The following is a 13278-nucleotide window of genomic DNA, read 5'->3' on the forward strand; positions in this document are numbered from 1 at the left end:
GGTCGCCTCACTATAGGAAGGATGTGATTGCTTTGGAGAGGGTGCAGAGAAGATTCACCAGGATGTTACCTGGGATGGAGCGCCTCAGCTATGAAGAAAGACTAAACAGGCTGGGGTTGTTTTCCTTGGAGCAAAGAAGGCTGAGGGGGGACCTGATTGAGGTGTACAAAATGATGAGGGGCATAGATAGGGTAGATAAAGAGGAACTTTTCCCCTTAGTAGGGGGGTCAATAACAAGGGGCATAGATTCAGGGTAAGGGGCAGGAGATTTAGAGGGGATTTGAGGAGGAACTTTTTCACCCAGAGGGTGGTTGGAATCTGGAACTCACTGCCTGAAAGGCTGGTAGAGGCAGGAACCGTCACAACATTCAAGAAGCATTTGGATGAGCACTTGAAATCCCATTGCATACAGGGCTATGGACCAAATGCTGGAAAATGGGATTAGACAGGACAGGGGTGGATGGGCGGCGCGGACACGATGGGCCGAAGGGCCTCTTTCTGTGCTGTAAAACTCTATGACTCTACGACTCTATGAATCTACAGTGAGGAGTTGTGCGTTATATCAATGTTACAGTGAGGGTGTGGGATATATCAGCGTGTTACAGTGAGATTTGTGCGTGATATCAATGTTAGTGAGGGTGTGAGGTAAATCAGTGTTACAGTGAAGGGTGTGGGTATACCAGTGTGTTACAACGATGGGTTTGGACTATGTCCAGTTTTTGTCCAGATATTTCTGAGAGAAGCTGTGGCATATCAGATTGTGAAAGTGAAGGGTGTGGTGTATATCAGTGTTAGAGTGAGGGGTATGGGATATATCAGTGTGTTACAGTGAGGGGTGTGAGGTATATCAATGTATAACAAGGATGGGTATGGTCTATGTTCAGTTGTTTGTGTCCAGATATTCCAGAGAGGGGCTGGGGCATAGTGTTGCAGATTGTTACAGTGAGGGTTGTTGGGTTGATCAGATTGTTACAGTGATTGGGTAGATCAGAATGTTACAGTGATGTGGGGTATATTAGAGTGGTGCTGTGAGTTTCACTAATTTCCTTTAGGGAAGGAAATCTTCCCTCTTTACCTGGTCTGACTTATATGTGACTCCACACCCACAGCAAAAGTTGGCCCTTAACTGTCCTGTGAAATTTTGTAATAATCCACTCAGTTGCAAGATACCATTATGAGAAACAATAAGAATAAGAATAAAACCCAACTGACCATCTGGTTTCAAACAAGCCACTGGCTTCGGTGATGACAACAACACTCACAGCCCAGTCGACCCTGCAAAATCCTCCTCGTAAAATATGGTGACTTGTGCCAAAATTGCAGAGCTGTCCTACAGACTAGTCAAGCAACATCCTGAGATAGTCATACTCGCATAAACATAATTTTCAGCCAATGTCCCAGATTCATCCTTCACCACTCCTGTGTATGTTCTGTTTCACTGGCAGTACAGACCCACTAGAGGTGGCGGCCCAGTGATATGCAGTCTGGAGTTAGTTGCACTGGTTCCTCTGGGGAGTACAGCCGGAACCAAGTCCACGGCACCAAGTTTGGCTGAGCTATACAGGGGAGGGGGGAGGGAAGATCGGGAAGACAATAGTGGTAGGAGACTTGATAGTTGGAGGAACAGACAAGCGCCTCTGCCGCCCCTGACGGGACCCCAGGATGGTATGTTGCCTCCCTGGTGTCAGGGTCAAGGGTGTCATTGAGCGGCAGCAGAACATTCTGAGGTGGGAGGGTGAACCGACTGAGGCGGCAATCCATATTTATACTAATGACATATGTAGAAAGAGGAATGAGGTCCTGCAGGCGGATTTTAGGTAGCTGGGAAAGAGTTTAAAATCAGGACCTCAAAGGCAGTAATCCCTGAATTACTCCCGGTGTCACGAGCTAGTGAGTGTAGTAATAAAAGGATAGAGCAGATGAATATGTGGCTGGAGCGATGTTGCAGGAGTGAGGGCTTCAGATTTCCGTGACATTGGGACAGGTTCTGGGGGAGGTGGGACCTGTACAGGCCGGATGGCCTGCACCTCAACAGAGCCGGAACCAATATCATCGCGGGGAGGTTTGCTCCTGCTTTTGGGGAGGGTGTACACTAATTTGGCAGGGAGATGGGCACCAGCATAAGAAAGGGGAAATAAAGTGCTCAAAGACGTGGGAGAGACAGACAGCACTAGAGTCAGAAATAATAATTATTTGGGGTCAGATTAAGTGTGAATACAGGATTATCTATGGTGGGTTAACAGTGTATGTATGTGAATGCACAGTGTGTAGTAAACAAGGTAAATGAACTGCAGGCACAAATAGCCACATGGAAATATGATGTTGTGACAATAATGGAGACATGGCACATAAATAGGTAACATACTGGATATGTTACTGGACTAGTAATCCAGAGGCCTGGCCTAGTGATCCGGGGACGTGAGTTGAAATCCCACTACTGCAGCTGGGGAATTTAAATTCAGTAAATTAAATAGATGTGAAATAAAAAGCTAGTGTCACTAATGGTGACCAGGAAACTACCGGATTGTCGTACAAACCTATCTGATTCACTAATGCCCTTCAGGGAAGGAAATCTGCCATCCTTTCCTGGCCTGGCCTATATGTGAATCCAGACCCACAATGTGGTAGACTCATAACGGCCCTTGGAAACGGCCTAGCAAGCCAATCAGTAACAAACTGCTTACGGTCTGCAGTGGTTCAAGAAGGCACCTAATCACGACCTTCTCGAGGGCAATTAGGGATGGGCAATAAATGCAGGCCTTGCAAGTGATGCCCACATCCCATTAAAGAATACGTGTTTTTTAATTGAGTATTAAATATTCCTGGTTATAAAATGTTCAGTAAAGATAGGGAAGGAAAGATAGGAGGTGATATGGGGGGAAGGCCAATTTCAATGGGATGAGAACGGATCTGACCCGGTTAAACTGGAATCAATGTTTGGTAGGCAAAACTGTAGATGAATAATGGGCTGCCTTTAAAGAGGACACAGTTCGGGTACAGCCGAGGTACATTCCCACGAGGGGGAAAGGTAGAGCAGCTGAAGTCAGAGCTCCCTGGATGACGAAGCAGGAAACCAGATTGATGAAGCAGAAAAAGAACATGTATGGCAGATGTGAGGTTGCAAATACATCTGATAATCAGGCTATATACAGAAATTCTGGGCATCACACATTACGAAGGCTGTGAAGGCCTTAAAGAATGTGCAGAAAAGGTTTATGAGAATGATTCCAGGAATGAGGGACTTCAGTTACGTTGATAGACTGTAGAAGCTGTGGTTGTTCTCCTTGGAGCAGAGACGATTGAGAGGAGATTTGAAAGAGGTGTTCAAAATCATGAGGGGTCTGGACAGGGTAGATAGAGGGAAACTGTTCCCATTGGCAGAAGCGTCAACAACCAGAGGACAGAGATTTATGGTAATAGGCAAAAGAGACAAAAGTGATGTAAGAAAAATCTTTTTTACACAGCGAGTGGTTAGGATCTGGAACACACTGCCTGAAAGCGTGGTGGAGGCAGACACACTGTTATTTCTCAAAAAAGTGTTGGATAAATACCTGAAACAAAAGAAATGTAGGCTACGGGGAAAGGGAGGGGAGTGGGACTAGCTGAGAGTCTGCACTGGCTCGACGGGCCGGATGGCCTTTTCCGTGCTGAAACCATTCTATCATTATATAAGGAGATATTAAGGCCAGTGATCAAAAGCTAGATCAAAGAGATAGGTTTTAAGGAGCAACTTAAAGGAGGAGAGAGAGATTGAGATGCAGAGAGGTTAATGGAGGGAATTCCAGAGCTTAGTGCTCAGGCAGCTGAAGGCAAAGCCACCAATGGTAGAACAATTAAAATCGGGGATGCTCAAGAGGCCAGAATTCGAGGAGCGCAGAGATCACGGAGGGATGTGTGGCAGGAGGAGATTGCAGAGATAGGGAGGGGCGAGGTCCTGCAGTGATTTGAAATCACTGCAGCAATACACACAAGCGCACACTCACAATGACACGAACTTTAGTAACAGCCATTGAGCGGAAGGAACTTTCAACATTAGTAGAAAGTTGTGTCGTTTTTTTATGCTCCAAAACTGAGACTAATAGCCTCACAATTTGTTTTCTTACCTGTTTCTCGGAAGGGAAAATTTAAACAATGGGAGGCTGAGGATGTCTACGACAGTGACGAGGATCCCTTCTTCGATCAGGCAGGAGCTATCGAAAAGAAGAGGCTCAACAGAATGAAGAAAGCTGGGAAAGTGGAGGAGAAAATGGAGACTTGTGACTTGCTGGTAAAAGTCTAAAGATTGTATTGAATGAGGTGCACAGCCTTAAAAAGAACAGCATTCTTCAGAGACGAGGCAGATAAGGGCTCCGTGAAGAGCAGCTGCTTCATGTTTGGGGAGGGGGGAAAGGGAATCATGGGGCGCATTGTTCCCAGGTCATGTTGCACAACCTGTGGTACCTGGTTCATTGTGGCAATAATGGAGATACCGCCCAGGAGATAATACACCAGATAGATAGAAAGAAAGACCTCCACTGATCTTAGTGCATTCACCCAGAAAGAGCCGACAATTCCTCCCCCCAAGCCACAGCGTCTACGTTTCTCCAATAATTCTGGGATGTTTGCCTCCACGACTCTACTCATTCCATTCCATTCCATTGAATTGATTACGCTTCATGCAAAGAACTTGCTGATATGCGTCCTAAATTTGCCTTTCAATAGTTTCAATCTATTCTCCTGAAGTGTGAAGTGATTCAAATTGGCAGGAAGAACGAGGAAAGGCAATATAAACTAAAGGTACAATTTTAAATGGGGTGCAGGAACAGGGAGATCTGGGGTGCTTGTTGAGAACAAGCACTCCCAAGTTGAGAAGACTGTTATAAAGCTTATGGGATCATTGGCTTTATAAATATAGGCATAGAGTACAAAAGCAAGGAAGTTATGCTGAACCTCTGTAAAACACTGGTTAGGCCCCAGATGGAGTATTGTGGGCAATTCTGGGCACCGGACTTCAGGAAGGATGTCCAGGCCTTGGAGATGGTGCAGAGGAGATTTACCAGAAAGGCACCAGGGATGAAAGACTTCAGCTAAGTGGAGAAGCTGGGGTTTTCTCCATAGAGCAGAGAAGGCTAAGGGGAGATTTGATAGCGGTGTTTAAAATCAAGAAGAGTTTTGATAGAGTAAATAAGAAGAAACTGTTTCCAGTGACAGCAGGGTCAGTAACCACAGAACACAGATTTAAGTTGATTGGCAAAAGAACCAGAGGCAAGATGAGGACATTTTTATAGGTAGGAAGGATGGAAGGTGGGAATTCGATGAAGAGGGGGGAAGAGGTGCTGAGTAATTTAAACCAAGGGACAACAGTAAATTGGTAAATGATTAGAGGATTTAATTAGATGTAAGAGGATGAAAAAAACTAATCAAGTAGAGGATACAAACATAAAAAGGGCTCTGAGTTACATTAAATAAAAATCTGGTATACATAATGATTAAATAATAAATAGGATTAAGGGTATGCTAATTTAAAACATATTCATATAAATAAGCAGATAGGCATTGAAGTAAAATGACACATTAGCTGTAACCCGTTGCCTGCATTTCCCATGCCATGTGGGAACTCCAGGACGCTTCACCTGTCCAGGATAACCACGTGTGCAGGAAGTGCCTCCAGCTGCTCGAACTCGAGCTCAGGGTTTCTGAGCTGGAGCAGCGGCTGGAGTCACTGCAGGGCAGACGGGAGGCTGAGAATTACCTGGAACACACGTTCTAGGAGCCGGTCACCCCGCAGCTACAGAGAGTTCAGGGTTTCTGAGCTTGATCAGTGGCTGGAGTCACTGCAGGGCAGACAGGAGGCTGAGAATTACCTGGAACACATGATCTAGGAGCTGGTCACCCCGCAGCTAGAGAGAGTTCAGGGTTTCTGAGCTTGATCAGCGGCTGGAGTCACTGCAGGGCAGACGGGAGGCTGAGAATTACCTGGAACACACGTTCTAGGAGCTGGGCACCCCGCAGCTACAGAGAGTTCAGGGTTTCTGAGCTTGATCAGCGGCTGGAGTCACTGCAGGGCAGACGGGAGGCTGAGAATTACCTGGAACACACGTTCTAGGAGCTGGGCACCCCGCAGCTACAGAGAGTTCAGGGTTTCTGAGCTTGAGCAGCGGCTGGAGTCACTGCAGGGCAGACGGGAGGCTGAGAATTACCTGGAACACACGTTCTAGGAGCTGGTCACCCCGCAGCTACAGAGAGTTCAGGGTTTCTGAGCTTGAGCAGCGGCTGGAGTCACTGCAGGGCAGACGGGAGGCTGAGAATTACCTGGAACACACGTTCTAGGAGCTGGTCACCCCGCAGCTACAGAGAGTTCAGGGTTTCTGAGCTTGAGCAACGGCTGTAGTCACTGCAGGTCAGACGGGAGGCTGAGAATTATCTGGAACACACGTTCTAGGAGCTGGTCACCCCGCAGCTACAGAGAGTTCAGGGTTTCTGAGCTGGAGCAGCGGCTGGAGTCACTGCAGGGCAGACGGGAGGCTGAGAATTACCTGGAACACACGATCTAGGAGCCAGTCACCCCGCAGCTACAGAGAGTTCAGGGTTTCTGAGCTTGAGCAGCGGCTGGAGTCACTGCAGGTCAGACGGGAGGCTGAGAATTACCTGGAACACACGTTCTAGGAGCTGGTCACCCCGCAGCTACAGAGAGTTCAGGGTTTCTGAGCTTGAGCAGCGGCTGGAGTCACTGCAGGGCAGACGGGAGGCTGAGAATTACCTGGAACACACGTTCTAGGAGCTGGTCACCCCGCAGCTACAGAGAGTTCAGGGTTTCTGAGCTTGAGCAACGGCTGTAGTCACTGCAGGTCAGACGGGAGGCTGAGAATTATCTGGAACACACGTTCTAGGAGCTGGTCACCCCGCAGCTACAGAGAGTTCAGGGTTTCTGAGCTGGAGCAGCGGCTGGAGTCACTGCAGGGCAGACGGGAGGCTGAGAATTACCTGGAACACACGATCTAGGAGCCAGTCACCCCGCAGCTACAGAGAGTTCAGGGTTTCTGAGCTTGAGCAGCGGCTGGAGTCACTGCAGGGCAGACGGGAGGCTGAGAATTACCTGGAACACACGAACTAGGAGCTGGTCACCCCGCAGCTACAGAGAGTTCAGAGTTTCTGAGCTTGAGCAGCGGCTGGAGTTACTGCAGGTCACACGGGAGACTGAGAATTACCTGGAACACACGTTCTAGGAGCCGGTCACCCCGCAGCTACAGAGAGTTCAGGGTTTCTGGGCTTGAGCAGCGGCTGGAGTCACTGCAGGTCAGACGGGAGGCTGAGAATTACCTGGAACACACGTTCTAGGAGCCGGTCACCCCGCAGCTACAGAGAGTTCACGTTTTCTGTGCTTGATCAGTGGCTAGAGTCACTGCAGGTCAGACGGGAGACTGAGAATTATCTGGAACACACGTTCTAGGAGCTGGTCACCCCGCAGCTACAGAGAGTTCAGGGTTTCTGAGCTTGAGCATCGGCTGGAGTCACTGCTGGGCTGAAGGGAGGCTGAGAATTACCTGGAACACACGATCTAGGAGCTGGTCACCCCGCAGCTACAGAGAGTTCACAGTTTCTGAGCTTGAGCAGCGGCTGGAGTCACTGCAGGTCAGACGGGAGACTGAGAATTATCTGGAACACACGTTCTAGGAGCTGGTCACCCCGCAGCTACAGAGAGTTCAGGGTTTCTGAGATTGAGCAGCGGCTGGAGTCACTGCTGGGCTGAAGGGAGGCTGAGAATTACCTGGAACACACGATCTAGGAGCTGGTCACCCCGCAGCTACAGAGAGTTCAGGGTTTCTGAGCTTCAGCAGCGGCTGGAGTCACTGCAAGGCTGAAGGGAGGGTGAGAATTACCTGGAACACACGTTCTAGGAGCTGGTCACCCCGCAGCTACAGAGAGTTCAGGGTTTCTGAGCTTGAGCAGCGGCTGGAGTCACTGCAGGTCAGACGGGAGACTGAGAATTATCTGGAACACACGTTCTAGGAGCTGGTCACCCCGCAGCTACAGAGAGTTCAGGGTTTCTGAGCTTCAGCAGCGGCTGGAGTTACTGCAGGTCAGAAGGGAGGCTGAGAATTACCTGGAACACACGTTCTAGGAGCTGGTCACCCCGCAGCTACAGAGAGTTCAGGGTTTCTGAGATTGAGCAGCGGCTAGAGTCACTGCAGGTCAGACGGGAGGCTGAGAATTACCTGGAACACATGATCTAGGAGCCGGTCACCCCGCAGCTACAGAGTGTTCAGGGTTTCTGAGCTTGAGCAGCGGCTGGAGTCACTGCAGGTCAGACAGGAGGCTGAGAATTACCTGGAACACACGATCTAGGAGCTGGTCACCCCGCAGCTACAGAGAGTTCAGGGTTTCTGAGCTTGAGCAGCGGCTGGAGTCACTGCAGGGCAGACAGGAGGCTGAGAATTACCTGGAACACACGATCTAGGAGCTGGTCACCCCGCAGCTACAGAGAGTTCAGGGTTTCTGAGCTTGAGCAGCGGCTGGAGTCACTGCAGGGCAGACAGGAGGCTGAGAATTACATGGAACACATGATCTAGGAGCCGGTCACCCCGCAGCTACAGAGAGTTCAGGGTTTCTGAGCTTGAGCAGCAGCTGGAGTCACTGCAGGGCTGACGGGAGTCTGAGAATTTCCTGGAACACACGATCTAGGAGCTGGTCACCCCGCAGCTACAGAGAGTTCAGAGTTTCTGAGCTTGAGCAGCGGCTGGAGTCACTGCAGGTCAGACAGGAGGCTGAGAATTATCTGGAACACACGTTCTAGGAGCCGGTCACCCCGCAGCTACAGAGAGCTCAGGGTTTCTGAGCTTGAGCAGCGGCTGGAGTCACTGCTGGGCTGAAGGGAGGCTGAGAATTACCTGGAACACACGATCTAGGAGCTGGTCACCCCGCAGCTACAGAGAGTTCACAGTTCCTGAGCTTGAGCAGCGGCTGGAGTCACTGCTGGGCTGAAGGGAGGCTGAGAATTACCTGGAACACACGATCTAGGAGCTGGTCACCCCGCAGCTACAGAGAGTTCATAGTTTCTGAGCTTGAGCAGCGGCTGGAGTCACTGCAGGGCTGATGGGAGGCTGAGAATTACCTGGAACACACGATCTAGGAGCTGGTCACCCCGCAGCTACAGAGAGTTCAGGGTTTCTGAGCTTGAGCAGCGGCTGGAGTCACTGCAGGGCTGAAGGGAGGCTGAGAATTTCCTGGAACACACGATCTAGGAGCTGGTCACCCCGCAGCTACAGAGAGTTCAGAGTTTCTGAGCTTGAGCAGCGGCTAGAGTCACTGCTGGGCTGAAGGGAGGCTGAGAATTACCTGGAACACACGATCTAGGAGCTGGTCACCCCACAGCTACAGAGAGTTCAGGAGGATTGTCAGTGGGTGGCCAGCTGGCAGGGTAGGAAGAGGCAGGCAGTGCCAGGAGTACTCCGGGTGTGTGGCACTCAACCCGCATTCCACTGCTGAATACCAGTGAGGGTGACAACACCTCGGGGGTCTGCAGATTAGAGCACATCCATGCCACAGTGGGGCAAAAGACTACAAAAGGGGCACAGCAAAGTGTGGAAATGCAGTGGTCATCGGGAATTCGATAGTCAGGGGAGCAGACAGGTACTTCAGCAACCGCTGACGTGAGTACCGCATGGTGTATTGCCTCCCTGCTGCCAGGGTGAAGGACGTCACCGAACAGCTGCAGATCATTTTGAGAGGGGAAGGCAACAGCCAGAATTAGTGTTCCATGTTGGAAACAATGAAGTAAGCAGGAAATGGTTGAGGTCCTTCAGGCAGAGGTGCAGGAGCCTCGGATTAAGTTAAAGAGCAGGACCTCAAAGGTAATAATCTATGGCTTATTTCGAGTACCATGTGCTAGTAAATATAGGAGCAGTAAGATAAGAGAGGTTAACGCGTGGCTGGATAAATTGTGCAGGAGGGAGGGCTTCAGATTCCTGGAGCACTGTGACCAGTTCTGGGGCAGGAGGGACCTGTTCACTGCGGACGGTTGCACCTCAATGGGGCTGGAACCAATGTCCTCACGGTTAACTGGTGTTGTGGGGTGGGTTGGAACTGATTGGACCGGGAGATGGGCACCAGGATGAAGAACTAGAGAGGATATACAAGATGCACAGAGAACTGGGAGAGACAACTAGCACTGCAGTAATGAGTAATTCAGAAATAGGATGGTTTAGACTGGGAGAAATGTGAGGCAGATAAAGATAGGTTTGGAGTGAGTAAATACATGGAGTGGGGTAAATAAGGCTGCTGAGCTGCAGGCACAAGTAGTCACATGGGGTTATGATATAGTGACAATAACGGAGACATGGCTCAAACATGGGGAGGAATGGGCACTTAACATTCCTGGCGACAATATATTCAGGAAAGATAGGGGAGGAATAAATGGAGGGGTGGCAGTACTGATTACAGCACTAGAAAGGGAAGATATACTTGAGCGTTAAAAGTCAGAATCTATTTGGTTAGAGTTAATGAACAATAGAGGAGTTCTTACACTGCTGGGTATATACTATAGGCCACTAAACAGTGACATAGAGGAGCAAATTTTCAGGCAAATTGCAAGAATATTCAAGCACTTTAGAGCTGTAATAATGGGGGACATCAATTATCCCAATATAGACTGGGATAGTAACAGTGTAAAGGAGGAGGAATTCCTTAAATATGCATGATCTTCTTCAGGGTGTTTCCAGCCCAACATGGAAGGAAGCAGGATCTAGTTCTGGGGTATGAAGGGGGGCAAGCAGATAATGTTTCAGTGCGGGTGCATTTGGGGAACAGTGATCCAAATAGCTTTAGGTTGAAAGTAGTAATATAAAAGGACAATGAAAAATCAACTGGAGTACGGCTAATTACAGTGAGTTGTGAAGGGATCTGGGCCATGTGGATTGGAATCAAAGATTGCCAGGTAAAACAGTAAATGATCAATGGGAGGCCTTCAAAGAGGAGATAGTTCAGGTACAGACCAGACACATTCTCACGATGGGTAAAGGAAGGGCATCCAAATCTAGAGCTCCCTGGTCGAGTAAAGAATTGAATTAAAATGAAGGAGGAAGAGGAGCTTCTGAGAATTGTAAGATTCATAGTTCAGTAGAGAACAAAGCTGAATACAAAAAGTACAGGCGAGAAGTGAAAAAGCAAATAAGAGAGGAAAAGAGACGAGATTAGTGGGTAACATAAAAGGTAATTCAAAAGTGTTTCATAAACATATAAATAGTAAAAGGGATATAGTAATCTGGGATGTTATGATTAAGGTTATCCACCAGGTGGTGATGTAGCAAATGCTGCTGCTAAGGTCAGAGGTTTGCTTCCTGTTAAGGTCAGAGGTTTGCTTCCTGTCAAGGTCAGCAGAGGTGAAATGCCAGGATGAAGGCATGATGTTTGTTACTCTGTTAATAAAGTACTCGTGCTAATTCTACGATATCGCCTCTTCGAGTCCTTGTCTCACTACATGGAGAGCTTGTGGAGAGAGAGGGCATGGTTGAGGTATTAATGAGTACTTTGCATCTCTCTTTAATGAAGAGGATGCCAATGTCACAGTAAAGGACGAGGTAGGAGAGAAATTGTATGGGATAACATAAGAAAAGGTGGAGGTACTATAAAGGTTGGCGCACTCAAAGTAGAAAGTTCACCCAGTCCGGATGGGCTGCATCCAAGTTTGCTGTGGGAATTTAGGGTTGAAATAGTGGAGGCTCGGGCCACAATCTTCCAATCCTCGTTGAGTATGGGAGTGGTGAAAGCGGACTGGATGATTGCAAATATTACACCCCTGTCCAATAAACAGGAGAGGGATAAACCCGGCAACTACAGGCCAGTCAGTGGTGGATAAACTTTTAGGGACGTTAATCCGGGACATAATTGTTTGGCACTTAGAACATATGAGTTAATAAATGAAAGACAAGTTGCAGATGGAATTTAATACAGAGAATTATGAGGTGATGCATTTTGACAAAAGGAACAGGGAGAGGCAATATACACTTAATGGCAGAGGTTTAAAGAGTGTGCAGGGACAGAGGGAGTTGGGAGTTAATGTGCATAGGTCTTTGAAGGTGGCGGGACATATTGAGGGAATGGTTAGCAAATCATATGGGATCTTGGGCTTCCTAAATAGAGGTATACAGTACAAAAGTAGAGAAGTTATGCTGAACCTTTGTAAAACGCTGGTAGGCCACAACTGGATTAATGTGTCCAGTTCTGGTCACTGCACTTTAGGAAGGATGTGAAGGCCGTTGAGGGGGTGCAGAGAAGAATTACCAGAATGGTTCCGGGGATGAGCGATCTTAGCTACAATGTGAGATTAGAGAAGCTGGATTTGTTTTCATTCGAGCAAAGGAGGTTGAGGGGTGTTTTGAAAGAGGCGTATAAGATTTTGACTGGTTTGGATAGTCTAGACGGGGAACGGCTGTTCCCACGAGTTGATGGTACAAGAAATAGGGGAAACAGGTTTAAGGTTTTGGGCAAGAGATACAGGCGGAATGTGAGGAAACACTTTTTTATGCAGCGAGTGGTGAGGACCTGGAACTCACTGCCGATGGAAGTGGTGGAAGCAGAGACACTCAATGTTTTCAAGAGGAGACTGGCTAGGCACTAGAGGGAAATAAACTTGCAGGGCTATGGGGATAGAGCGGGGAATGGACTGACTTCATTGCTTTACAGAGACCTGGCACAGAATCGATGGGCCGAATGGCCCCCTCTGTGCCGTTATGACTCTATGAAAGCTAGCATGGATTTGTTATTGGCAAATCATGTTTGACTAACCTAATTGAGTTCTTTGATGAAGTAATGAAGAAGGCGGATGAGTGTAGGGGCGTCGCTGTTGTGTATATGGACTTTCAAAAGGCGTTTGATAAAGTACCACACAATAGACTTGTTAGCAAAATCCGATGCTGTTAAAGGGGCAGCGGCTGTGTCGATACAACATTGGCAAAAGACAGAAAGCAGAGTCGTGGGGAACGCTTGTTTTTCAGACTAGAGTGAAGTGTGCAGTGGTGTCCCCAAGGGGTCAGTATCGGGACCACTGCTCTTTTTAATATATATTAATGAGCAAGACATACGCATACAGGCATAATTTCAAAGTTTCCAGAAGACACGAATTTCGGAAATGTAGTAAATAGTAAGGAGAGTAGCAGACGTAAGGAGCACAAAGACAGACTGGTGAAATGGGCAGACAGAAGCCAAATCACATTTAACACAGAGATGTGTGAAATGATTCATTTTGGTAGGAAGAATAAAGAGAGGCAATAAAAACAAAACGGTATAATTTTAAAAAGAGTG

This window comes from Somniosus microcephalus, unplaced genomic scaffold (assembly GCF_052327205.1).
Source record: "Somniosus microcephalus isolate GS21.2 unplaced genomic scaffold, FLI_Smic_1.0 unresolved_chr3, whole genome shotgun sequence".
Lineage (NCBI taxonomy): Eukaryota > Metazoa > Chordata > Chondrichthyes > Squaliformes > Somniosidae > Somniosus > Somniosus microcephalus.